The 25,163-nt window shown below is 35.3% G+C and overlaps 1 protein-coding gene and 1 long non-coding RNA gene across 4 annotated transcripts in view; both read left to right on the top strand.

The window, feature by feature from the left end:
• The window catches only part of LOC106793645 (RNA-binding protein Musashi homolog Rbp6), a 549,523-nt gene that overhangs the window by 83,932 nt on the left and 440,428 nt on the right, over nt 1–25,163 (top strand). The gene's annotated exons all lie outside the window — the stretch shown is intronic.
• Nucleotides 1–25,163, top strand: part of LOC106793672 — a 100,264-nt gene that overhangs the window by 56,938 nt on the left and 18,163 nt on the right. Inside the window, exon 2 of the long non-coding RNA XR_001382452.1 lies at nt 6,224–6,284. This is a non-coding gene — a long non-coding RNA (uncharacterized LOC106793672). The remainder of the gene's footprint in view (nt 1–6,223; nt 6,285–25,163) is intronic.

Genomic DNA, 25,163 nt, shown 5'->3' with positions numbered 1-25,163 from the left:
AACGCGTTAAACTCCTCGAAGGAAATATTGCGATAGTTCTATTTCGTATTCCATTTTATATACCTTTCCCTTGTAAGTACAAGAACTCGTTATTTGTCCTTGAACAGCGCTGCCGCTTACCTATATTTAAATTAAAGAAGATTATGAGATGCTCGTAATTAAATCGATCGGTTTATTAGTCAGGGCTCAATTGGGGTTTAATGTCACGAATTGAATCTAATTAATGGAAAAGATTCTAACAAAAATAATTACGAATGAAATAGCGTTATTATGTTTATGTTAATAGGACCACGTTTCACACGAATATTTCAAACTATACCGCGCGGAAACGTTAGATAATAATTATTTATTTACGATAAATTGCATCCTATTTCTTTATACGTTAAATAAACAGATATTAATAGACATTCTTTGTTTGGTAATAATCAATAATCGTCGGGGTGTTGTATACAAGAACGGGAAATGTTCGAGATAGTAGTAAAGAGCGTGAGCCATTATAAAAACGTTTTACAAATCGGCTCACACACAAACACACACATACACACACGATTTCGTATTTGGAAGAGTGGAACTGAAAGCTATACCCAATGACAAAAGCTTGGTGTTCCACCAGGCAAAATGCTTTCTCGATTGGAGAGAAGAGAAAAGAGAAGAGTGGTGGGAGGGAGGGGGGTAGGTAGGAGAAGAGAGGAAGAAGGGGTAGGTCACGTAGCTTGTGAAGAGAGAACTACTACTGGGTGTTTGTTTGCCCTGTAAGAGTGCGTATTGTTGCAGTGCTGCAGCTAGGACACGCGAGTCCTGTACTTAATGGGGTTTCTGTGTTTGACGCGAGCCGACGTACGATCTTTACCTTCGCTTCCGTTTCCACATCCTTCTCTCAAGCACGTATATGGACCAATATGGAAATCCCGGAGAACCACCACCACCACCACCACCACTACCACCCCACCGCTACGTTTTATTCTACAATCGGGAGACGTCCCTTATAACCGTATGTCGTTTGATTTCTATGAAAATTCCAACCAGGACAAATCGACAAATACAAATTCGTTCGAAACCTATAAAAAGAGTATCGGAATATTCGACATATTCGTTTCATTTTTATTCCACGGATCATGACAATTTTGTATGTATCCTTAATTCTATTCGTTTAATATAATACAATAGTTGAACGAAATTGTTTCTACGATAAATAATTTCGTTTGTAAGTTGTACAAATAAATACGATTAAGAATGAATGTAATGCATTTTCATGTTGCAAGTGAATGGACTATATTATTAAGAATAAAAGTAGATAACGATGATTAAATTAAACGATATAAAAGATACGTGCGATTGAATACACGTTAAAAACGTTGTTATAGAAATCTTCTAAGATTTTTCTTCTAGTAATGTAACCCTTATAAAGATTTTCCTATTATTACGTAAAAAACTATATATAAACAAATACTTTTTAATCGTTCAGATAGTATAAAGCGAATTTATGAAACAACACGAGACGAGCAATAATCGAGGCCGTAGTAGTAGTCTCGGTCGAGTGGTATAAGAGAAAAAAGGACAAGTAGAATGAGTAGAGGTATGGGTAAAAGGGAAAGAAGAAAAGGAAAGAACGTGGAAGAAGGGTAAAGTGAAAAAAGAAAAAAGGGAATAAGAGAGACAGAGAAAGAGAGAAAGATTCAGAAATGAAACGCAAGAATAAGAGAAAAAGATAGAGAGAGAGAGAGATAGAGAGAGAGTGAAAGAGAAAGATAGAAAGAAGAAGAGGAAAATCTGGGAGCTTCGTTGGCATCCGGTCTACTCGGCACGGCAGACTCATTAAGGGGTTATTTCAAAGTTTAACTGAATCGAGTCGAGAGGGAGAGATGATAAAAACTCAGACCTTCTTCCTTCCTTTTCCTCTCTCTTTTTCTCTTTCCATCTACCATTTGCCTCGTCCCTAGCCCACCTCCTGTCGAGGGTTATCTTTCTCTCTCTCTCTCTCTCTTTTTCTCTTCCCGCCAACCCGAACGTCTATTCCGGCAGACTTCTTCGCTTCTCCACCGACACTCCGTACCGTCGGCAATATTAATTAACGTCATCTTGCAGCCGCAGTCCAGATATTTGCAGTTTGTTAGCTGAAAAGTTGCAAAGTCGCGACACTCCCTGTACTACCCTTTCTCTCTTTATCTTTTTCTTATTTTTATTTTTATTTTTATTTTTATTTTTATTTTTTTCCACACCCTCGACAAATTTGTATAATGTGTACGCGTAAAAATGTAATTATTATTGCTATCATATTTGGTATATTTAACGGATTTTGTTTATGTAATATTTATGTATATGTGGTACGATAGATTTTGGAGTAATTCGAAATGAAGAAATTGAAAAGTCGTGCATTGAAATTAATCTCTGTCATCGATCAACGAGCTCACCTCGGGTAATCCGATTTAATTGCTAATATCGAAAAACGGGATGGTTTAAGAGAGGGGCAGCGGTGGAATACGCGGAACGCGCTTGATTGTTTTGCGTGTTTATAATTGCAAAAAAGTGTGAACGAGGAAAGAGAAGTTCCGAATAGAAATTTATGCGAGGCAAAAAAAGGAAGACGCCTCTCGCCACCATCTCGTTTTCATGCTGTTGCTGCTTCTGCTGCTGCTGCTGTTACTGCTGCACCCTCCCCCCAACCCCCGTTTTCATCGTATTCAATTATAAAACGATCAACGTCCACCCTCTTGACAGCATGGTTAACGACTTCAGATGGAAACCTTCGCTTCTTCATTATTTCCTATTAAAGCTGATAAAGTCGACTGAGTGTGAGTGTTTCATTGTCAAGTACCACGTGCGATCGTTAGAACTCGTTGTTATGCAGTGTCGACCAATAGTTGTCAACCATTAAGTTCAAGAAAATATAAATAAGCTCGTAAACATTTGTTTGTTGTAACTAATACACACCTGTTCGCATTTTAATTAACTTTCTTGTAAATCAGACACTCCTGAATTTAGATTTTAGGGAAACCATTCTTACAATCGTCTGTTCGCGAATCCACCATTGATACAACGCATAGTCTTATATCTTTAGATTCGAAGGTTGCTTATAAAAATGATAATAATATTATGACTTTAGATATAGTTTTCTTTCGAACATATTAAAACGATGTACAATGAATCAGGCATTGTAACGTAATCAATCGAAGCTCGAACGATCGAAAATAAATTATAATATTAAATATTTTATAATGATTCTATTTTGGTAACAATTAATCATTTCACATCAGACAGCTTTATTTCACGGCTTTCGTTATTTCGTAAAGATCGTAACGCTTATTAGTGACAAATTAGTCGGAGTTAAAATCAGGGTTGATCGGTATTACGCGTATGAGTATAAGGCATCGGTTGACTTCGAACATATTAAAACGATGTACAATGAGTTAAGCACTGTAACGTAATAAATCGATTCTCACGATCGAAAATAAATTATAATATTAAATATTTTATAATGATTCTATTTTGGTAACAATTAATCATTTCACATCAGACAGCTTTATTTCACGGCTTTAGTTATTTCGTAAAGATCGTAACGCTTATTAGTGACAAATTAGTCAGAGTTAAAATCAGGGTTGATCGGTATTATGCGTAGGAGTATAAGGCATCGGTTGACTAATTGCGACTAATAAATAGAGGAAATCCTTGTGGAATATTCGCAGTCTCGGTGTGCATGCCGTCGCGCGTTACCTCCGTGCCTATCTAGTGTCGTGTAAACAAATTAGTAGTAATGACGTTGCAATTTGTCAGATCGCTTGCTTGCTAGCTAGCTCTCGGCCAACCGATCGTAACGCATGATGAGACACGGACACGGACGTAAACGCGTGTTAGCTAGCTTCTCGCGTGTATATGTATATTAGCGAATGTGTGTTGCAGCGTGTTCGCGTGTTCTATACGTTGTCGTGCGTTCCACGCGTGCACACGTGTGCATCCATCCTCTTGCATAAGAGTGACGACGAGAAAGGGTGAGATTGGTGGTGTCTGATCCACCACCTGTCACACGCAATTTCATTCTCTCTCTCTCTCTCTCTCTTTCTCCTCCCTTAAACGAAGGAGAATTTTGCAGTGGTTTGTAATAATCGGTAGGTAGAAGAAATCCACTGGGATGCACAATTCTTCTCGAGTATACTCGTCTTTAACTCCTTAATAATCATTAATACGTAAAACAGGGGAGAAGTGAGGGTGGCGGGGGTGTGGGGAAGGATTCGTTAAAGTAAACGGTCCTGGATAATTAAACGCGTTTCACTCAGACAAGAACGTCGTTAGAGAAAAAGATAAAGAGACCCGTCGTGGGAGCTAAAGTTGTAATGCTTTGGTTTGTTTTATTCTTACGAGTTCCTTCCACGACGTCTTTCGACGTCTTTTGGGATGGAGTGAATATTTTATATGAGAAACGCGAGCTCTCTCGTGTAATTAAGTATCACTCGCGTCAGTTCTGCAAATTTGTGTAATTTCAACTTTTAGGAGGTTCTTAAATGATTTCATCGATTCTAATTTACTACGTTTTCTGTTACGAATAAAAAGTCGTTCGTATTTAATTAATGCAACAATGTTAAATATCTATAATTTACTATATATATAACACTTTATTTTTTTATAATTTATTTATTTATTTTCTAACTGCTAGATTATACTTCTCGATGAATATTATCAATGTTTTTTTTATTATTTTATTAGAAAACATTTAAGTAAACCTTTATATGATAGATTTTCCCATTCATTCATTCATACATTCATTTATTCAACTTTCAACTCATCATTATGCGATGAATATATTAATAAACAATCGATTATCTTTGATAAAATGCAAGCGAACACCTTGATTATATATTAAAGTCAGGAATAATTTGAGGTACCGTAGATAATAATCTTGGTGGTGTACGAGCCACACGTGAGAAATGTGTGAACGTGATCATTATGAACGATATAAGTGTATGGTTGTTATGGTGTATAGAGGCTCGTGTTGACGGACCGGTTACAAAAGAGAGAAAAGGATCCTGCTGCGAAGCCGATCTCGCGTGGTGTCCGATTTACTTATGCGTCAAAAGAAGCCCTCAAGGATCTTTTATTGAATGCTCATAAGTTTTGACGTTAACGAGCATAATATCCCTTGCCCGGAGAATCCGTAAAACGCCGTAGGAGCCATATCAAAACACCTTTTCTCGTCGGCACTCACGAAAACCATGTAAACGAGGATTCTTGTTTTTAATGCGTCGGAAATAAATTTCAATGTCTCTTCCTTTTTTTCTTTTTCTTTTTTTTTCATTTCGTTGCAACGCTGCCAAAAGGATTAAAAATAATATACGCGCAAAATTAACTTTTTAATTTAAGATTTTCTTCGATAGAACTGTGTTTCTAAAAAAAGAAAAATGAAAAAAACTGAGATTAAAAATTACGACTTCAAAAATATAGTTGATGCGAAATATGATTTATTAAATTTATTTGCAATAATAATCGGAATGTTGTTTTGTAATTGCAGCGAACAATAAATTCATCTCGTAATACTTTTGATCAATATTTAATAATAATCAAATATTTCATTGTGTATCAACTCAAAACATTTTTAATATTTAAAAGAAAATTTATATACCAGAATGATATTAATATGATATTTTTTGACGATATAGCTTTTAATCTTTTGAATGCAGCGTGAACTAACTAAAAATCATCCTAATTCTGTGACTCTATTTTGTATGTTCGTTATATATATATATATATATATATATCGATTAATACAAGCAGGATTACGCATATAGATTTTACGCATATATCAAACATACATATTAATAAATATGTAGAAGTGAATATATTATATATGAACGCTTTTAGTAGTCAAAGGGTTCAGTGTTAACGAAGGGCTTATTTCGCGACGTCTGGTTAATATCTTTTCCATTCGCCAAATGTTTCCGTTTTCCCTGTGGGTTTTGCAAAGACGACGATGAGAATTATTAAAACGAATTTTAAAAATCTTTAACAATTGAGCGTAGCTTGATTGTGCTAAAAGATTATATTTTAAATTAGGCGAATAATTTTTTGTTCAAAGAGACTAATGTAACGGATTAAATAAAATTCAAAGAGGGGGAATAAGAGAAAATATTATTCGTTATATATTGTCGGTTTGAATTATATATTTTATTAATATATACGAGATGTTTTTAAGGGTGTACGGTGTTGTAATGAGTTCGTGTTATTATTGTTTCAGGTAAGAAGGCAACCAAGACGAACGGCCGGAAAATACTTGCTCATTATGCTCGCCGAGAGTCGTGAGTAATCCTACACACTTGTCCTCTTATAACTGATCGATAATCAGTATACACACTTACACACACACACGCATTATATGTGTCACTATTTGATATAGATAATTGTGAAAAAAACATAATTGATCGGTTTGAAATTAAGTAAATACATATACAAATAATTTAGTCGACATAATCGGTTAACTTTATTAGGTTTATTTTAAATTGCTTTAAATAGATGGTCTGTAAAAATAAGATAGAATCTAATTCATTATTCAATATTTACATTAATTCGAAAAAGTACTTATTTGAAAGAGGAAATTATGAATTTCCGTCGACGATTTTTCTTCCTATTTGGCGTCACCCTTTTATTTTATCGTTTAAAGTAACGTTGAGAGTATGCACGAAAAAAAGTGCTTATCGATATTCAATAATTTCTAACATAAGATGCGAAGAAGAAGAAGAAGGAGAAGAAGAAGAACGGTTTGTAAAATGATCGACAGAAAATATTTAGCGTTAACATTGGCAAAGACCATAGGATGATGGAGAGTGAAAGAGAGAGAGAGAAAGAGAGAGTAGGGTCGACAGAATATTCGAAGTAGCGGTGGGTGATTAGCGAGAAGGGAGGGGTCAGAGGGGCCAGGAGGGGAGAGGGGGAGAGGGAGGGGGAAAGAAGCAGTAGCTCGCTTTAATTACGCGGAGCCATTGTTGCGGCCGGTTGTTTATAATTAATCGTTGGAAACCCTGCTTCTGTCAGAGATAGATATGACGGCCAATAAAATACGTCGCCACCAGCCGCACGCACGAACACACACACGCACACGCTCACATACACACACGGAGGACAGCAAAACGGACACTGGAAATTTTGCTATATGCTGAAATTTCAGTTTGACGGCCTAACGAACTGCCCAAATCGAAACGTGATTCTACTATCGCGGTTGATCGCTATACTACAACTACTACTACTACTACAACTACCTTCCCACGCTGATCTAAAGTCAAATAACATTTGCATCCTCGTTTGTTTGCTGCGTCTGGGTAGAATAATATGCGACAAAACATTTCACGGAAAATGATGCTCTCTCTCTCTCTCTCTCTCGCTCTCGCACGTGTTTTCCTATTAAAAATATTCTTGGTTAATTAGAAATTATTCCGTTTCGTCGATAATGCGTTTTAACGTATAATATTATTACGATAATTATTATCGATTAATTCGCGTGTGTCGTAATAATTAGATATTCGAAAAATTAGATTATAAATTAATATCTTTGGTGGAAACGAAAAGAATGGCTTTTCTTTTTGTTTTCTTTGTTTTATTCGAGTGTACAAGTAAAGATCTCTCGTTTTGAAACACATAGTATGTAATAATATACGCTTTGTGTTATCGTTGTACGAGCATGCCTCGATGTTTCGTCGAGAGTTTACGGAAAAGTTAGGATTTTCTTCGTGATAAACGCGACTTTCATGTCCACCACTCCCTCCGCCTGTCCACCCCTTCTTCCCACACCCCCGCCCCTCATCGCGGGAAAGTTCGCTTTCTTTTGTATGCTGCTCGCGAGAGGAAGGCAGTCGGTTCTGACAGTGCTAGAAATCGAGAATGAAATAATGCACGAACTCGGGGATAGGTTCGAAGATGGGTTCGGCCCCATTCTCTCTCTCTCTCTCGTCAGCTTGGGGAACTTTAGCAAGAGTAATTAACTTTCGTCGAAATGGAAAGAAAAGCAGATAAGAGTTGAGATAATCAAAAGTGGAAGAGAATCGAGACGTACATAAAACTTTGATCTTATATATTAAAAGGATTTTTTTCTGTTAGAAAAAACCATATCAAATTCGAAGCACAATTGTTAACGTGTTATATGGAAAATTAAATTATTTTCTTTATTTTTTTTTTTTTAATTAGCGATTATACTGTTCTCTGTTTAATAAACTACATTGACGTTGTCGACTCATCTAATTTTCTATCTGTCTCCGTTAAAATGACGCAATTAGTATCGTCGTAAAAAAAGAAAACGAGAACACCGCTTACCCTAATTTTTTTCATGAAATGTTAGCACACATGTAACATATGTATGTTGGTATATGCGCGCACAAGTGGTATATTTTTCCGTAGACTCGTGCTTTTGATCGTTAAAAACAAAATGTTATATCAGAGAACGAAGGTTTGGAAAGATTACCATTTTCACTAACGAGCTTGTAATTTCGAAGACAAAATCTAGCAGAGAGAGAGAGAGAGAGAGAGAGAGAGAGAGAGAAAAAAATTTATAGTAAAATACGAGAATATAAAGAATTTAGAAAAAATGTAGAAGATTCGTATTCATAATGGTATAGTAACGTGCAATATAAATTTCATTATCGTCCGGAATTATGCTTTTCATCTATAAAATATGTATTTTGTGTGTGTGTGTGTGTGTGTGTGTGTGTATGTGTGTGTGTGGCAATTTCAGCGTTTCAGAAATGAGATGCAAATTTACATATAAGTATACCGATGTACAAAATTAATACATTACTAACTTCTTTGTGTTGATATAAATTAATCGTATTTTTCAGATCAAAAAGAATAAATCGCGAATTAATGATTGGAAAATGAGTTGGTAAAACGTTAATATATCATTTTGACAAGTTCAATAGAGATAAAAAGAACAAGCAACGTATGTTTAGAATTTGTTCATTTTTCCTATGAGCCAGATGGCTAATAAAAAGGAAAATAGAAAGAAGAAGGTATAAAATAATAAGTCACTTAAGCAACTTGATTCTCATGCATAAATACATTTGGTACGTAGATTTTTTTTTTCTCACGCGGGTATAGCAACCTTGTGGCCAAGGTTGCGCAACAACGACAACGCTATACCAACGATAATGACGCACACACACACACACCGGGTAAAGTAATCGCGTCGGTGCGTAGCATCTATGACGCTGCTGGGATAGACCTCACATTTAAGCTAGCATACATATGGGACTGGCAACACACGTTTATGTGAGTCATATACATACGTATTACGTACAGGTACCAACACACAGATAAATGCACGCTGCAACGTAACTAGGCGTGCTCGGTCCCGCCAATTGACTCAAATGCACATTTACCCTACATCCATGACAATTACATAATCGAGCTCGACGATGCAAGTACAACGTCCAGGATTGATTCTTTCTTTTTTCTTTTCTTTCTTCCTTCATTAATTTTCGATCATTTAAATCCTGTCTCTTTATTGATCTAACATCTAACACATTACTTACTACAAACGTTAGAAATTTCAACGTGTACGATCGTAATGAAATTTCTCTTAGTTGGAATTCGAAATATTAATTGATATTTTTAATTCTATTTTAACGAATATTTTAAATAAGTTTAAACTATATGTATATATAACAAGGAACAAAAATTGTTTTCTAAACATAAAAGCGAAAAGAAAATTGCGTTAAATATCGGAAGAAATCTATCGGTGGTTACTTGATGAGAGGATCCTTTCAATTAACGATAAGCAAGCTCTTTATATGGGACGCGTCCGTGCATATCGTGGCAATGAGAAAGCAAGATAGAGAGAGAGAGAGAGAGAGAGAAAAAGAGAGAGAGAGAGAGAGAGAGAGAGAGAGAGAAGTAGAGACGGTGCGATGCATCAGCAGCCAGCATACGACTCTTCTATTCATAGACATAGCCTATTGGTCTGGAACACCCACTGACCCGGTGCACCGTTGAAATGGTCCGTGCAAACCTGGCGCGTGTTTTCAACTACGAAGACCTACGCCTTTTCAATAGCTATCACGAGAGCCAAACGAATCTACGGATGGGAACGTTGACGTAAATCGACGATGTGATCGAATTAACTGGGTCACTTAGTTTCGCAAAACGCGGAACTTCTTAACGAGCTGCTGGGACCTCTTTAACCTACCGAGTGAATAATCCTTCAATGTTTTTTTTTTTTTTTTTTCTATGAAAAGGGAATTAAATAAAATGAAATCAAGTGAAATGAAATGAAATGAAATGAAAATGAAAATGAAAATGAAAATATATAAATGGAGAAAATAAGAAATGGTAATCAAATTGTATCGTTCGTGCTCAATTCGTACGCGTAAAATATTAAAGTAAATTTCTTTGTACCGTTTATGTTGGATCCTTTGACGAAATTAAAAGTTCGGTAGATACGACGTGAAGTGTGTTGATATGTTAAGCACGACTAAATCGATGTGTAATCAACTTGGAACTTCGATTAGCTGAGAAACCATACTACTTTCATCATGCAACGCTGCTAAAATTCGTGAATTCAGAATTTCGGTATAAAATATCGGAAATCGTACGAATATCAAGTACCAATTTGTCGCACCAATTTTTTCTTTCTCTTATATCATTTTTCTTTTACAACTAGTCAAGTATTATTGCATATGTATACGTTTATGCACGCATACAACTGCGTTCAAAGTATTTACCGAAAAATTCACGTTTCCAGATATTGCGATCACAACTTTAATTTCTCGTCGTCTTTGTCGTTTTTGTCGTGGTATAAAAAATTCTTTTCAAATCAACGTTGAATCTCCTCTATTCTAAATACCGCACACGTCTCGTAATCTCTTGTTGAAAAGTGCTAAAAAGTGGGCATATAGTGATAGAAATAAAAATGACGAGAGGCAAGGTAAAAAAAAAAAAAACGTATCGCGATAATATTTTTCTTTTGGTAAATCCCACGAGGTAATGGTAAGGTAGTAATCAATCTTGCTTATTCGCGTTTAACTTGCGATCTGTATATTTCTTTTCATTCGATGATATTATTATTTCATCTTATTTTCGATTTATCTTAAAAAAGTGTTTAACACAGAGCGACATCCTGTGTGTGCCATTGCAAGCTGTTACTACTGCGCTGTATGCAACTCGATCGTTACAAAAAAAAAAAAGAAAGAAAATATATATTCCTGTCAATTAAATAAAAATATTAAATAATCGTCGTGTGTGATGTTATTTTGTATAAGTTTACAAAATAAAAAAATAATAAAAAGAAATCATTTCATTGATCCCCCTACCATATTATATCCCTTTTCTCGTTTTGGATATAGATAGAAAAGTAAGTAACACACATCGTCGATAATTATTCGTAATATATTATTAAAATCCAAACACACAAATTTGTATATATTCGCTACCCGTTGTCGTAAATTTCCATTATAAAATAATGGATTATGCATATTCAATCGGTGATACGAGAATAAATGTGTAAACAATGAGATTAATAATTAATCGATCCCTCAAACTACTGATATATTACCGTGAAAGATAATAATCGTGATAAATTTGTCGATACTTTTTAATCATTTTCAATGACGAACGTGTTCATTTGCGAAATAAAGTGAAGCATGATATCGATTGTCAACGAGGTGGTAAATAAATAAAAAAGAAAAAATAAAAAAGAAATAAAAAGGAAAAATGTCAGAAGTGCATAGCGCATAATGTAACACACACACGCATACATCATCGTCGAGCGATAACGATCGTTCGCAAGGTCATTACTACGAAATTCATTAACACGACACGCAATTTTATTAATAACGACGAGCTTTTTTAATGTACGTGTGTATGTGTGTATGTATGCTATATTATTCGTATTTAAGAAAAGAATAATAATCACGCGTAGCTAACAATAAGTTTTCTTTTTGTTAAACTCGTTTAAAGAAAGGAATCCACAACGAACGAGACCAACCAACGATTAGAACAGGTAATATCTGAAAAATTTGTTAAACGAAGAGAGGTGAACCGTTTAACGCAGTTTGATTTTTGCATTTAATCATGCAACAGAGGAAAATCTATAATAGTTCTATCACTTTTTTATTTTCATTTCCTTTTGGTCTTTTTTCATCGAAGTAGTAACACACAGAACGCTCGCGTTATTTCTGGGTCTCTCTTCTGTGGTACGATGACGCATCGATCCACAAATGGAGTCGTAATATCTATCTCTCCTCGCGTAAGCAAGCTGACGAAGACGAGAAGAACGAAACGAAACGAAACGAAACGAAACGAAACGATCGTGTGTCTATAGAAACAAGGTGTGTTCGTACAACACGTTGTTTATCTTTAACAAATAAAGAAGAGCATTGTCGCCAGAAGAAATTTGATTACTCCGTTGTTCGACCGTAACTCGTCACGTAGTTCACGTGACACTACTGATTATTTTCTTTACTTCACATTTTTCATCTTCTTTTTTTTTTTCTTTATTTTATTTTATTTTATTTTTCACTAACACGATATACGTATTACTTATATTCTTAGAAAATAAAATCCACCTGACACTCTACTACGTTAGAGAATAGTTACGACATTTTTATCGGTGCCAGCACCAAGACTCCGATATCTATTACTCGATGGTACGGATGGTACTGAAAAAAAGGAAAACAACAAAATAATACTACTATTTCTTTTTCTATCGATCTTATTTATACTTACGACAATATCTAAAGATAATATAGTTATAAAGTTTCTAATAGAAATCCTCTTAATAAAATAATGACTAACACACACAGGAATTAACAATAATAGATTTGCAAATGTATTTATTAAACCGTTCGAATATAAATAACTTTTGACACGTACAATTAATACCTCATAGTTTCTTTCAGACCTACCTCTAATTTCGTTCTCTAGTCTCTTCTATCCCCACTACCATCACCACCACCACCACCATCACCACCACTACCACAACCATAGTCTTATTTTCTTGCTCTCTGACCAGGACTGTTTTACTGCCATCTTTAGCTACTGTTGAACGTAGAAGCAGCAGTGTAATTACCAGCGCTAACTGCCGATACTGTTACACGATCCGTAATACGCCCTGGGTGCCTTTGTCTCTTGGTCCTGCTTCCGTCTCCCTTCTTCCTTCTTTCTCCCCTCACTCTCTCTCTCTCTCTTTCTCTTTCTCTAGAAGTTGTAGTAGTAGTATCTGCCTTTAACTCAGCACCGTAAGTACACCACATCGACAAGAATACACAAGCCCGCATATCAAACAACGCAACGTTGTGTGCAAGTCCACGTCTAAAATCATTTCCTTTTTCTTCCAGTAACATCTTTTTTTCTTTCCCCTCCCCCATTCCCTCCCCCCACCATTCTCCCGTTTCTATGTTTACATACCTGTACGATTTGATGTCGGTGTAGAACACCACACGTACCTATATATATTTATCCGTCCCGCCACAAGAGTTTTACTGTCTTTTCCTCGCAACAGGTCCGTCGCGGTTTCCTCTTTGGCCACTACGCCAAGGAGGGAACAATCGAGAGAAAGAAAGAGAGAGAGAGAGAGAGGAAGAACAAAGAGGAGAAGAATCTCGTTCTTCGTGTTCGCTCCAGTGCGTAGAAAGAAAGAACACTTGGATCTATTTACCGATAAACCTATATAATCGTTATCTATACGTACTTCTTACTTGAAAGAACCTCTTTTATATATAATAAATAAGTATCGTAGGGAATTTTTGGACATTCAAAAGAACTAGAACTTAGTTTTGATTAATTGAACGTTTCGTCCCTTTATTGGGACTTCTTTAGCAACTTAATTTCTAAAGTTCAGCGTCTTTTTTTTATTTAGGCAGACATACATTCTTGTAATATTCAAAAAACTATACATCTAAACTTCGTTATCTCTTGATCCGTTATATTTGAACACTCAAACAAAACTCTTTTATATAGATTCGTTTTAATTATGTATTATTTTATATATTTTACGGAAAATATCGTTTTAGGTTATATTTGTTTGAATAATATTACTCGATTATTTTCCACCATTATACATACGGATTATAATGCATTTTCGTAGTAAATTCATATTGAAAACTTTTCATTTCGATGATGATATAGACATCGTATTCGCCGGAGGCTGCATCTTGTCATTCCGTTGAGTGACAAGAATGAACAGTTGAGATGACAAGTATTAAATGCTATAAACGAGAGAGAGAGAGTTTGTAGGAAGAAGGTTTAAGGGAGTACATAGTGCATACTCATTCGTTCCCGTTACATCCGGCACCGTAAAACGACTTCGATGTATTGTAGGAGGATACCATGAGTTAAATCTTTCAAGGAATTGTACGTATAGGGATACATCCTTTTTCACTTTCTGTTATATTATATCATTTTTATCTTATTCAACGTATCTCTCTTATCTGCAACGTTAAATTGTGATACAAAGAAATTGCAAGGAAACGTTCTTTTAACATTTTATTTAAAAGAACAAAATCAGGAAATAGTTGTTAAATTGTATAATAAATATATACAACACACACACAGTTCGTTCGCTTATACACAGTCTTACACGTATATGACTCAATAATAATAATAATAATAATAATAATAATAATACGAGTTGTTTGATGTGTAAAGACGTTTTTATGTCTTGTCTTTGAAAAAGCTTTATGGTTATTGAATTTTTGTATAGCGCATATCCTTTGGATGGCCGGGACGATGGCTAAAAGTCTTGCAAGAGGAACCGACAGAATCACAAAGTTAGTTTTAAGATGTCGATTTTCTTTCCGCGTTGGGTCATCCACATTCACTTGAGTAGTCGAGATACTACTCGTCAGGATTATTAGAGAAGCTGTTGGAATACGGCGAACATTAAAGTAAAACCATTATGGGTTTTAGGAGGATAACGGTTAAACGATGAAAGGATAGCCGATAATATTACAGTCGCTGAATTACGATTTCCTCTGCGTTCGATTGCACTTAATGGCAATAAACGTCACTGTCCGTTAGATCCGGTTACTGCCTGCGATAAAATTTAGACGTTAGGAACATTAAACAGGAGGCAACGTCGTTATTTTAGATTTTTCCGATTTATATGAATGTCGCGTTAAGACTAGAAAAGAATAAATGATTATTTAACACGTTTATTATCAACTACGTTTTTTACTTACCTATACTGATATAAGTAACGAATATCTCGTGTAAGTTTGATGTATCCACCGATGGTGATAAGTACACGCTGACAGTTATTTATTTAATGGGGTTTCAAAACATTTCGAAACGTCAAATGATTCGAAGAATGAACAAGATTTGTGAACCGAAAATATTTTTCTTTTATTAATATTTCCAAATGATATTTGACATTAGAACACAATCCATTATGCAGTTCGTAACACAATAAACGCACGTACTTCTGGTTCATCTTAATAACTACTCGATTCGAAATTCGTTACTTTTCGCACGTGTAGTTCTTTTAAAAAAAAGAAAGGTTAAAAAAATACCGAGCAAATATATAACGTTTCGTAAACGTTCACTTCGTAAGAAACTTTAGCGAAGACGATAAAGTTCGAAGGGACTACTACGCGTTTCACAACGCGAAATCGTAAAGGCGATCTCTTACCTGTCCGTAGATACCAACGATTCGTTACACTCGAATTGTAGACTACATCGTAAAGGAAATATAGTAAGAGTAGAGTTAAGAGGAGGAAGAATAGAAGATAAGAGACTCTTAGAAGGAAAGAATGAAAGAGAGAATGAAGAAAAGGAAGGAAGAACGAACGAACAACGGCTTACATTCTCTCTCTCTCTTTCTCTCTCTTTTTCTCTCTCTTTTCTTTTTAGTCTTCGGCAAGTCTCTTCGCACATGTGGTATATAAAAGACTTTGAAGGGTTTTACTGGCAAGGAAACGAGGCAGAAATTTCCCTTAGCAGTAAAACGTCGCTACGCTTGATCTGGTACTCGTACTCGTACAGTTCTGCGTGTGAAGGTAGGATAGTAAGTACCTATATATATATATATACACATACACATATACTTAACGACCGTGCGAGACAACGACCGAATGACATTCGGATATTTCGCAGACTTTAACTATCCACTTTTTTTCTTTTTTTCTTTTACTTTCTTTTCCAGCTTTACTTCCGGTTCTTTTTTTTTTTTTACAATGCTCGTATAAAAAGAAGAAGAAGAAAAAAAGGAAAAGACCCGCGTGGACGTATCATATATTTTTTTTCGTCTAAGGTTGTGCATCTTTACGAATTGTCGTCGAACGAAAGCGTTAAATATGATCGATCAAAAAAAAAAAAACGTATGATATTTATTATTTAACGAATTATACCAAAGAGTCGTTAGTTGAACACATTTCTCGATAGATAAAAACAAAAACATATATATTAGAATTATCTTCAATCGTTTTATCTCTTTCTCTTCGTGCGAATCAGTCGGCCAGAGATGGATACAAAGAGAGAGAGAGAGAGAGAGAGAGAGAGAGAGAAAAAGACGAAGTATGTTATTTAGCAAATGAAGGCGTTCATTTCACGGTGTGCCTAGGACTAATCAAATCTTAATAGAGGCGCTAATGAGAGGGCATTCAGTGCCGTGAGACGGAAGATGATGGAAAAGGTAAAAAAAGAAAGAGGGGGGAGGAGGAGAATACGCGTACGCTCTCTTTCTCTACATCTTTCTCTTCTTCCCCTTTCTTTTTTTAACCTTATTCCTTCCTTCCTTCCTTCCTTCCTTTCTTCCTTCCTCTTCTTCTTCCTCCCCCTCGCTCTTTCTGTTTTTTCCCCTCTTTGTTCGTTCCGCTCTTTCGAATTAGTCTTTGCGGTTTTTCGTGGTACTGCATTCCTACGGTCATTCGTCTCACGTTCTTCCACGCCAGCAAATCAACGATTATTATTATTCGTCGCCCGTGACTTTTGCGATTTTACGTTTCTCCCTCTCTCTCTCTCTTGCGTTAATTTTTTTTTTCCAACGTAACGTTCGTTTTTTTTCCTTCTTTCTCCCCGCTCCTCCTCCCCCCTTTCCCCTATCTATCACCAACGACGACGACGACGACGTCGACTAGCGTCGATGGAAACGCTTGACGTTCCCCGACCGCGGAATGTTCATAATTATGAGCACGTGACTCGTTTAATTTCCTGTCTGGACTCTCACCGCGACCTCAGCCAATTTTCTCCAACTACCACCCTGTAAAGCGTCAGGGAACGAGCTCGTCCGAAAACGTTTCGATCCAAAACCGCGCGTAGTTTTTCCACGTCCTTCGATTTTCTCTCAGAATGGTGGAGAGAGGGCAAAGGGAAAATGACATGTCTCCTCTATCTACGCTTTCAAATCGAGCCCCCGTTAAATATATGAAAGTTCGCGCGCGGTTTATATGGTTTCTTTTTTGTCGGCAATTTTTTCCTTTTTTTTTTATTTCTTTTTCTTTTTTTTTTTTTCACGATACGAATTATAATTATTAAAATCATATATTCTGCGGATAATATAATAAGTTTAGTGAAAGTAAACGTTGGGTATCACGTGTAAGGGCCACGAACGACCATGGTTTTGATTCTCGTATGTATCGAATGGCATAGAAAGAAAGCGAGAGAGAGAGAGAGAGAAAGGAAAGTCAGGTACAAAAGTATAAGTACAATGAACGAAAATCGCAAGCCAGTTTTCAACCAGTCCTGAATCCAACTCCGCGGGAGGTAAGAAGCATTGGATGATCTTTGACCCGAGAACCAGACCATCGACTGCCTTTCTCACGTAACGCTTACGAAACCTACTTGTGAGAAGAGTACTTACACACATGTATATATATACTATATATATCGTTGATTTCGATTTCGCGATAAGTAGATATGTAAGTAGGTACACATTCGACCTATGTATTTTATACCTTTACTTAATTATTCCAAGAATTGGAATTTGAATTCTCGAACATCGTTCGATCGTACGTTTTTAACATCGGTCTTTTAAATTTTACATCATTCGAATAAACGAAAAAACGAATGACAAAGTCGAGAGCATTTCGCGAGTTCCCAGTTGCTATAGGGGCAGCGAGGGAAGGGGCGGGGGGAACCGTGCGATAGAAAGAAGAGAAAGATCGGAGTTACCTACCCAAGTTGAACGTGCACGATGGCGTCGCATGATCGCTGAATTATCGCTCGGGGACGCGGCATAAATATGTATGCTCGAGGAGTATTCCGGATTGCGGAATGTACCATGAGCGTGCTGTACATTGCTGCACATTGCTGCACACTGCTGCACACTGCTACCAAACGCGTACCAACTCTTTCTATCTTTTACTTATCCAACACAAACACATATCCCCAGCCCCCCTCTTTTTCAAAGATTTGTGCTGTACTAACGGTAACCAACACCAACATTATCCACCGTGTATTCTAACTACGAATTTTCTTTCACATACTTATATAGGAACCACAAATACGTATATAGAAAATATATAGATACGCATAAATGTGTACGCGTGTCTATCTGTAGTTAATCACTTTTCGCTCGAATAATTCGTAATCCTTAAACGAAAGTATCACGAATAGCGAGAACACGAGCTGCTTATAGTAACAGTTCTAAGAGAGAAACCGAAAGGTCCAAGTGATTTTCCAGATAGGAAAGGAAGAGAATGGAGTCTAGATAAAGTAAGAAAAAAGAAAAAAATAGAGAGAAAAGGGAAAGAAGAGGACAGAGTCGTTCTCTTTTCACTACTTACTTGCTTTTCTCGTGGTTTCGTGGTTTCGTTAGTGTTCTCTACCCTCTTGAATTATGCGCCCGTGACTAAAGGAATATCCTTCGTTCTTTTTTTTTCCCAGACCCTCCGAATGGTCTTTTCTTTCTTCTACTCAGTCTTCTTCACCTTTAATCTTTTCTTCCCCCAATCTCCCCCCCCTCCACCTCTACCTCCACCTAACCTTCTATCTTTTTCTCTCTTTCTTTCTTTTTATCTTTTTCTCTCTATTTTTGGTACTTTTCTTTGTTCCTTTCTATCTTGGGCGCACCCAACGATTAATCTCGCAGGCAACATCCTTAAAGGATCCATTTTTTAAGACCGAGAACGGAAAAGTCAGCACGTGGATGTTCGATTGGACTTATGTTAGTGCTCCTCCTTTGGCTCGTTCCTCGTGTTATAACTCGAAGACTCTTTTGTGTCCGATACAGAATCATTACTTATATTACTTCTGTCAAGAGCCGAAGACGATTTAGTTTAACGGTCAATTGAAGTAGTTAAAGCTGTTAGAACTTGAGAGTAAGTCAAATACACGCGAGTCTTATATATATTGGACTATCTTTTTAAGAGGATAGAAGAAAATCTTAACGTTGCAGAAGTTGGTTAAATCAACTAACGTAAGAATGCAATTAAAATGCTTTTTTTTCTTTTTGGAACAATAATGTTATAATACTATCACACGATTTAGAAATTTAAAATTGTTTATCTCTTTCTCTTTCTATTCTTATCACAATATTTAGAATATACAAGAAAATTATAATCGGTGTTTATAAAAAGAAATTTAAACAAATATGAATAAATATAAATTTCAATGGATTTGTTTGAATAGATTTTTATTTTATTGTTGCCACGTTGTAATAAATTTGTGTTATCAATATTAACCTCGGATTCGTATTGTTTTCGCGAAACGTTATAAAAGAAATTATTTTTATTATTAAAAGGGAAATGAGAAAAAAACCGAGAAAGAAAACGTAAAGACATTTGAAGGATTATTTTATTAGATAAAGTGAGAAGAAGTGAAGCTTGATACGTTGAACGAACCGATCTTCCAGCCAAAGAGACGAAGATAAAACCATTACTTCGTTTCGTTGAATATGGTTATCGGAAGAAAATATATTTCAATGACTGGAGAGAGAGAAAGGTAAATGGGATTCAATTATTTTCATCGATGATTCGTTCAAAATGAAATTGGAATTAAAGGCAAAGTGAATATTTCTTTTCTTTTTCTTTTTCTTTTTTTTTATAACTACAGGAAAAGAGATGTTTATAAATTTGTCGAAATGAAACGTAATATTATCGTGTTCTTGAAATTCGATAAAAAAAAACAAAGCCAAAGTAATATTCATTTTATGCGGTGACGCATAATCGTTTCAATTGGGAAAGTTAAGACGTTCGTAAATGATGAAATAGAGCAAATTTAGAAAGATTACGAAGATATTAAAGCGGTTACACATTTCAATCCAATAATGAAACTAATATCATCATCCGCAAGAGTTTCACATAAATTTTCTGTCATATCATTTACTTAATAAAAGTTCTCCGGTGCTTTGTTCTTCATAAAGATGAAACTTCTATCTTCCTTTTATCTTTACCTTCGTTTTTTCGTATCTTATTTCTTGAATAATTTAGATATTATTTAACTAAATTCTTTATAAAGTTTATTTCTTCCCTTCGTTAAACCGATGCAGTCAGATTAAAGATTTTAAAGTCACTTGAATTCGTTAACTCTTTTATTATAATAATAAGATAACTAAAGTTGAATCATGAATAATTAATTAAACTATTTGGAAATATTTAATTAATGAATTATTTTATGCACTATTAAAGCAATGGTTGTTAACAATTTTCTGACCATTCGTAGAAGTTAATATACTTGAAAGAAAACAAAAAAAGTAAAAATAAAAAAAAAAAAATTACAAATATTAACTCGTAAGTAATTTGATACAGCATGTGTCAGTGACACAATGTTTTTCAATCTTTCAACGGGTTTAACGGGAGTACATTTATCATGTTTTTACTCGTATTTTCTTGTCTCAGTCGGCGTTAATCTTATGTTGCACGCATTCGTCACGACAAATCATTCGGTTTTTGATTACTTTCCAACTTGCCTAATTTACCTTAATGCGATCTTTAACGTCCGTCCTTTTTGCCATAGAATATTTGATCGCATTAACGAATTTTATTTACTAGAAGAGGATGAGAAGAGTTGGTGGACCACCCCACGTGCCTCTAAATAACAAGATTTATCTTCTCCTACACGTGAACGGACATTTACAATGTGTAACCCAACGATATCTCTAACGGTGGTTTTAAGTATCTTGTGAAACATAAGTCAGTTTAATTTATCGTTGCTGTAGCGAAAAGCTAATGTCGCGAAGAAAAGCAAACAACATCTTCCGGCATAATTACTTATATCTTTGATTTTATTATCATTTCTATTGTTTTCTATTCATCGTTAATTTCATGGATTGTTGTACAATATTAATTGCACTGAGTTTTATATAACGTTGTCAATTTATTCCTTCTTATTTTCGCAACAAATTCTTTTATTTATTATGTATACGCATCTTCGAAAAAAAAATTATTTTTCACTAATATACGAAAATAACGTACAGATTTTTCTCTTCACGTTTATTCAAAACGAAATAAAAGTATCTTCTCATTTCTATTTTGAAAAGGTTAAAAATAAAGTTAAGAAATGAAAGAAAAAGAAAAATGAAACATCTTTGATCATCAAACTGAAAAAAAAAAAGAAACTTTACTTCTATACAAGTTTGAAAGTTTTACCTCGATGAATGATGAATTCCATTTTATAATATTTGCCGGGAGGCTTTATCGAGTCTTCGAAAATAAATCATTCTACGTAATATTCTCGCACGTTATTCCGATCCAACGGTCATTGACTTTAGAAGCAAAGTTTGCGATCATAGAGGATCGATTTTAACTAACGCAATTTTATTCTGTTCCCTCGGACTCGTTATTTTAACGCTACGAGATGAAACACTTTCATTTAGGATGCATATACTACTCTCTTAAGCAAAGAAAAACAAAAAGTCTTTGATTTTATGGATACATAAAATCGTCTATTCCGTGTATTTTTATGGCGTTCCATAATTTCTTACTCGAGATCTCCATTATTGCAATAAATTTTTTCTTGTCTATATTTCTGATATTTTTAATAGCATGTTTTCTGTAAATATTTATATATAATATATTAGCTTAATTTAATTATTTTCTTTCTTTGTTCTTTTTTTTTTTTCACGTAATCCATGAAAAATAATGTTGCTGCGATTTTTGTTAAAGCTAAAAATTTATTACCGATGCACTTTCGTTGATATAAAATATTATGCATATCGTAATCGTGACTCTACGATCATGAAGATTTTAATCTTTGGACAATTCCTTTTTCGAATCGGTACCATGAAAAGATCGGTCGTATGTTATACACGATCCCACCGAGTGGAATAGGAATATGTATAGAGCAATTTATATGCAGCACGTCGTCGAAAGAAATTCCATCTTTCTTTGGAAAACGGTATTTTCTTGGACGACCTGATATATTTCAGCATCGTGTTACGCGTTATTGCTGAAGTGCAACCTACACTCTCTATAGAGATTACGAGCATCGATAATTTCACTTTGATCGTTTCTTAACTCAATTTTTTATTTTTATTTGCTTATCTATTTATTTTTATTTTTATATAATAATAATAGAATATAACAATATATATATTTAAATGTATATTAGAATAAATGCAAACTTATATAAATGAATGTTTTCAGCACTTTTCGAGCTGTACGAACAAAAAGAATCTGTAAAAAAAACAGCAAAATTTTCGTCCTTTTAAATGGTCTCTCCCTTTCCCCGTTCACCACTTAAATGCATTTGTCGAATGAAACTAATATCACAGATATCTGTTGAACAACATCAATCAAATTATTGGAAAATAATGTTGGGGAACGAATTGTTATGAAATACTGACAAATTTTCAAAGTTTCAATGTTTCCTAACAAAAGTGTATCTCAATTTTAGTCGAATTTTACGAGAACATAAAACGCAAGTGAAAACAGTTGGAATTTTATTTCTACACTTGTCTCTTTTAATTCTCTTTATATATATATATATGCGTGTATCATTTTTATTCGCATAAACCAAAGCACTTTTCATAAACGTAGCAGGTGTACATTAATGTTGTTTTTGCATAATTAAACGGCCGAGTTTCGAGTAAACCCCCGTCTAGGTACTTCGTTCGTCTACATTATACTATAACTACATACCGTATCTATATACGTGAAAGTAAACTAAACTTTCTTGGTTTTATTATTCATTTTTTTAAATAATACATTTCGATTTACTTTCAGAAATTTATTTTATCGCTAGAAATATATATATATAGATCTATGTTCGAGCAGAGTATATATTCTTCAAAGCGAACGTACAAATCGTCAGTGACACATATAGCGTAAGTGAATATCCATGAAGAAGTAGACGTAGGCGAATCGTCCCACGGTGTTATTTTAAGCAACGGTTCATTTTAAAACCTCTGCGCACCTATCGTGGGATGCGGACATTAGTCATTTTCCATCTTGACCGCTACTTTAAAGCGATTTTCACCGTAGCCGTTATTTTACCCACCTTCTAACTAACTCTCTCTCTCATTCTCTCTCATTCTCTCTCTTTCTCTTTATTTTTTATCGTCTCCGTCACGAGCAACCAAAGTTTTCTATATTCTCAAGAGCTTAACTAGTTCACTTTATTTCGAACGTAGTAGTACCACCACCGCACAATGATGATTAAACGAACACAAAACACGACACGAAACGACAAATGAGGATTTAGTTTGCATTTCTATCTAACGAGAGTCTCGTTTTTTTATCGATTTTTTTCGTACACTGTCTATTTGTATTTTTTGCGCGTTCTTTTTCAAAAAAAAAAAATATATCTAAAATAATCAGACAGAAATCTATTATAAATCTGAACATTTATATCTGATAAGACAATTTATAATTCTTTACCATAATTGAAATAGGTATTGTTTTATTTCTATCGATTAGACAGACTATCGCGCAGTTCCATATATTTTTATAATTTATAATCAAAACGAAAGAAGAAAAAAAAGAAAAAAGAAATAAATAAAACAAAGAAGTAATATCAATCTCCTCTCTCGGCTGGTCGGATTGAATTTCTTGTAAAGAGTCGACGCACAAATTTCTCGACGTTTTTATGCTCATAAAAAAACGAAAGAAAACAAAAAAAAAACAAAAAATAATAGTTTCCTTTTTTTGTTCTTCATACATAAAGTACGAGTGTAGTCGAATACCGTGGTCATTCGGCAGGGTGGAGCCACGACTACACCGACGACGACCTCCCTTAAATCATTTCGAATCTGACATTCGTGAAAATATCCGTAGAGAATTCGGAAGTAAGCGGCCCTTCCATTGAAAATGGAGAAAGAGAGAAATGAAAGAGAGAGAGAGAGGGGGAGAAAGAGAAAGGGTATGCGTTAGTACAGGTCGATGCACGCCTACGAGAAATGTGTCCCAAATAATCTCAAATTCAAACGGACAAGTGGGCAAACCTGGCCCGGCTCCAGTGGTACTTTCTACATCGAACAGAGTGTTCCGTAGGATGAAAAGTATGCACCCCTTTTTTCCTTTCTCACTCTCTCTCTCTCTCTATCTCTCTCTATGTTTCTTATTCTAATCTCCTCTTTCTCTCTCTTCTACTCTCCCGAGAATCGTATTCCTTCCAAGCCTCTTCGTCTTTGGCAGTCCTCTTTGCTCGAAGTAGAACGAGCTGAGCGTGCCGAGAGGATGAAGAAGAAGAAGAAGAAGACTATTCAGATATTCCCCCTTTCCTCTTTCGAAAAGAACGAATCGTGAATCGTCCTTCAAACCATCCCTTTTGCCAGCTAGTTTCACCTCTCTCTCTCTCTCTCAAAGCTTCCCTCCCACCTTTACCAACCACCCACCTTCCCTTTTCTCTTCGTTCTTGAACCGAACGAACGGACGGCTTCACTTATTCGGCAGATAAAAGACAGCATGAAAAAGGATAGCGATATACACGTAGTAGAATGGAAGGGTGTGTTGCGACGAAGGGGGAGGGTAGAAGGGGGGTAACAGGAACGCTGCACTGCTCTGCTTTGCTCTACTCTGGTCTGCTCTGGTCTGCTCTGCTCTGTTGTGTCGTCTCTGTTCATGCGAAACATTCTTGCACAATAAATATCTTGCACGGCGTTTACAAACCCATCCATTCTCCGCACTGCAGCCTCGAGTGCTTCTTGATTTATTCTCAGGGACACAGGGACTACTACATGAAAAATATCCTGCCCGGTTCTCCGTAACCCGCGTATATAAATTAACTAACGTCCTGAATAATAATTGTTATTATGCGTAAATCAGTGCTTAAATATTAAACGATTATTTTAACTTTATGAAAGTTTTTTTCTTTCTCTCTTT

This window comes from Polistes canadensis, unplaced genomic scaffold, assembly GCF_001313835.1.
Source record: "Polistes canadensis isolate GaletaPanama2010 unplaced genomic scaffold, ASM131383v1 scaffold_1, whole genome shotgun sequence".
In the NCBI taxonomy this organism is placed as follows: domain Eukaryota; kingdom Metazoa; phylum Arthropoda; class Insecta; order Hymenoptera; family Vespidae; genus Polistes; species Polistes canadensis.
The sequence above is the reverse complement of the archived record's forward strand: the minus strand, read 5'-3'. Positions and strand labels throughout refer to the sequence as shown.